The sequence below is a fragment of the Amborella trichopoda genome, chromosome 2 (assembly GCF_054954075.1).
Source record: "Amborella trichopoda isolate Santa Cruz 75 chromosome 2, AtrichopodaSantaCruz75HAP2 v2.0, whole genome shotgun sequence".
Lineage (NCBI taxonomy): Eukaryota > Viridiplantae > Streptophyta > Magnoliopsida > Amborellales > Amborellaceae > Amborella > Amborella trichopoda.
Window position 1 is genome coordinate 25,446 of NC_142337.1, and position 4,031 is coordinate 29,476.

General features: G+C 36.5%; 1 long non-coding RNA gene across 1 annotated transcript; it reads right to left on the reverse strand.

Annotated features, from left to right (window-relative positions):
• Positions 1 to 2,263: 2,263 nt before the first annotated feature.
• Positions 2,264 to 3,285, reverse strand: LOC148783020 (uncharacterized). The gene is made up of 3 exons (XR_016050361.1): positions 3,205 to 3,285; positions 3,006 to 3,065; positions 2,264 to 2,459 (listed from the first exon to the last, which is right to left on the reverse strand). It is a non-coding gene; the product is annotated as an uncharacterized LOC148783020 (long non-coding RNA).
• Between the last annotated feature and the right edge of the window lie 746 nt (positions 3,286 to 4,031).

Here is a 4,031-nt window from a genome sequence, read left to right on the forward strand (position 1 = left end):
AGGAGACTGAGTTACACTCCAACTAAATATATATAAAACTTAACAGTTCAGATTCACTACTCATGAAGAATTGTGAGAATTTAATTGATCCAGAAATTTACAGATCACATATTCGTCGTGCACTACTGATGATGAAACCATGATCCATCCAAAAAAAGATTCAACTATATAGGAAGTTGTTGATCCAGAACAAGAACATCAGAAGAAAGCTCACAGAGTATATGAATCCAATTCTGCATTGATAGAGAGGAACTGGACTTTAAGCAATTCACAGTCAACATCATATATGGATATAAAACAATTCTCGTTAAATGGGAAAACTCAAAGTGCGTGACAGAGTCCCTTCCCCAGACTTTAGTGACCTTGCAAAACCTGATATGTTATTGCAGAAGAATATAGGCTGATTAAATTTTTCATCATGCACATAAAGCTACAAAAGGTGACACATCATAAATCATTGAGGGGACATGAACAACCAAACAGACACACATGAGTTCATCATTATTCCTTTTTCAATGACTATTTAACTCATGATTATGATTAGTTATAATGACATATCAAACAATAGATAATATCAAAGGTTGTAACATAAGGAACTGTCAAAACATACAAACATTTTAATGGAATTACATGAAAACAGATATTCTAACTGCTGTGTGTCTTTTTTGTTTTGGCAAGGTCCACAGTTGTGCATTACGAACATGGGCAACCCATTTTAAAAGGAGACTGAGTTACACTCCAACTAAATATATGTAAAACTTAACAGTTCAGATTCACTACTCATGAAGAATTGTGAGAATTTAATTGATCCAGACATTTACTGATCACATATTCGTCGTGCACTACTGATGATGAAACCATGATCCATCCAAAAAATGATTTAAGTATATAGGAAGGTTCAAATCTAGAACAAGAACATCAGAAGAAAGCTCACAGAGTATATGAATCCAATTCTGCATTGATAGAGAGGAACTGGACTTTTAGCAATTCACGGTCAACATCATATATGGATCTAAAACAATTCTCGTTAAATGGGAAAACTGAAAGTGGGTGACAAAGTCCCTTCTTTTTTTAGTGACCTTGCAAAACTCCCTAAAGGAAACCTTTGAGCATAAGTTAGCAATAACAATTCAAATCCCAACCAAAACACACTAAAGAACATAAGAAACAAGACTCAACTCCCGAACGTCCTCTCAATGATAATTACAAAAGGGATAATTGCTAACAATCTCATATCAATGGCAGAAGCCCAAACACTACCGTAAACGCATTAAGCAGCAAACAAAAACAATAAAAAATGTATCCAACCTGGGACACTGACCTACAACTGTTAGATAATGGTATCCAACATGGACAAGAATGACAAATTCAACTGTGAATTTTTTGAATATGAACTATCAATCTGTTAGAGGCATGATCCAAGCAAAAGGGAGAAAACAAAAAATCACATACTAGTTGATATTTTAAAAAAGTAACTATGACCTCAGGGGAGGGAATTTAAATGAAAACCATAATCAATATAAAAGGAAAGGCCAGCAACCAAACTTATAAACTGCTTTATATACTTGAGGTCAACTCCCATAATTTGTGGATTCAATGGATAAGTCACCTATAGAATGAATCAATGCCAACATCAAAATCAAAATCAAAAATTTCTCTTTAACCAAAAATAACTAATAAGTAAAACTCAAGCAACAAAAGGATTGTTTCCATGTATGTAACTCAGAAACAGCAACCATCATTAACAAATCACAGAATTTGGACAGAATATTTATGGATCAAAGGCGAAGTTACTCCATCTTATCAATCCAAGAATCCCAAACATAAATATCGATGATTATTCTGGAAGCTTATGTAAGTCCACCAGCCTGCAAATACAGACTGTTGTGGCCACATAACCATGGCACTTGTTGGAACATCCATAGGCATATAGAAATACAACTGTGACAATCAGAGGACCACAAAAGCTTTAACTTAGATAAAGCAGAATCCATCATGGGATGAATTGGACTGCCACTTCGGGAGTCCACACAAAATGATTTATGATGCCTTGGCAAGAAGAAATACTCAATATGAAGTCCAAGAAAATATCACTTTTCTTCACAAGTATCTACTATCTTATACAGGGATCAATATTCCCATAGAATTTAGAAGCCAATATAAGATGAATTAATCTCCCTCAAAATATATTAGCAGCCAATATAAGATGAATTAATCTCCCTCAAAATATACAAGTCATCTAATGCTTAAGTGGCTCACCAAATGTAAGTGTTCCCTTGCCATATGTTCCATCAATCCCTTGCCATATGTTACAGTCAAAGTGTAGAAGTCAATCCCTTGCCATATGTTCCGTAAAGAAAAGGGGAATCAGTGCCATTGCGAGGGCACCAACTCTGGAGCTATGGAAAGTTTATGGGTAGAACTTTTACCAAGGGAAGTGATGAGGTCCATTATTTCACCTAGACAAAGTGCATCTATCAGCACAAGGGAGATTCTTGAAATTTGACTTCTCGCTAGTATCTATTTTCAAGGCATACATATAGTTGACCCAAAAACTTTTGCAAGTTAGACCCAGAGAGTGCAGCCATCAAGTGGATTTCGCATACCAAGACCATGAAGGATCAAAGTGGCGAAGATGGATTAGGTGTCCAAGTGTTTTGATGGCTGCTATCTCAAAAAATGGTGCATGGAACCACCTAAAAAAGCGCTCGGTTGGCAAAAAGGAAAGAAAAAATAGCTAAATAACTTCTCCAAATAACCTTCCCATTATAATATGCAGAAATTTTGTGAAATAAGCTATAAAGCATAGAATTGTCATGATGGTAGATACCATGCCCTGATTTTTACCATATTTACAGCATCATTTGACATTGTAGAGATGAAAAACTAAGGCAGTTATACTAGCAAAGTAGCAACAGGAGATTAATTTTTCTTTCCATCCCTCTTGCATCTACGCACAAGAATATGATTTTCAAAAGCCAATGGATTTCAACATGAAGTTGTACCTTAGTGAGCGGTGAACTTAATTTCTGAATGACATCAATTATGTGATCGGACTTCACAGCCTAAAAAGAAGAAAAGGCACAAAAGCAATTTAGTGAACAACCTATAACCTAAAACCTAAACAATTCAAATCTTTTGAGCCTATGCCCAATCTACCTAAAAATCTGCAATTCACCAAATACAATACAAAAAAGACAATACCCATGTCTGGTTCTTAACTCGATCAGAGACCGATGGATCCAATCCAGGGAATCTAGCATTCTGAAACACCACGCATGTACATCAAATTAAAGTGCTATTCCATCCAGAAAATGCAACCAGATCAAAAGCACGCACTAAATCACCCTCTATCTTTCAATTATAATACGAGTATGAAATAAACATCTCGCTAAGGAATTGAACTTACCAAAGGAGAATTTTCACCAATATAACCTGAAGATGATTAAAAGAATAATCAGAGGTTGCTCATCAGCCACTAACAAATCACAGAAGTTAAATGACCGTATGCTTGAACATTTCACCTGTCAGAAAAACCAAAATCTAATGCAACAGAGATCCATATGAGTACACTCCTTTTTGGGTGGGCTCTCATTGTTGAGCTCGTCATCTTCGCTTGAAGTACCCTTCACCATTTTCTTGATTGCAAAAGAGGAAGAAGAAAAGATTAATGGATTTCTGATCAATGACGAATGAAGCCCTATGGTCCAAACTGGAGGAAGAAATTTGACAAGATGCATGTTGGCTGGCTCTGTGATCAAGAAATGCAGAGAGAGATAGATCGGTTTCTGATCAAGATACAGAGAGAGAGAGAGGAGTAGATCAGTATATTGTTAATGGGGACGTCTACTTAGAGAGAGAGTAACCTCTGAGTGAGAGAGAGAAAGGAGTTGCAGCCAGGCCTTTTGTATTTCGCTTGAGCATGTCAAAACAAAGGGAATGAATAGAGAGAAAGAGAGAGCCGTTGCCTCAGTGGGAGAGAGTTGTTGCCTTAGAGAGAGAAAGAGCCGTTGCCGAGAGAGAGCCGTTGC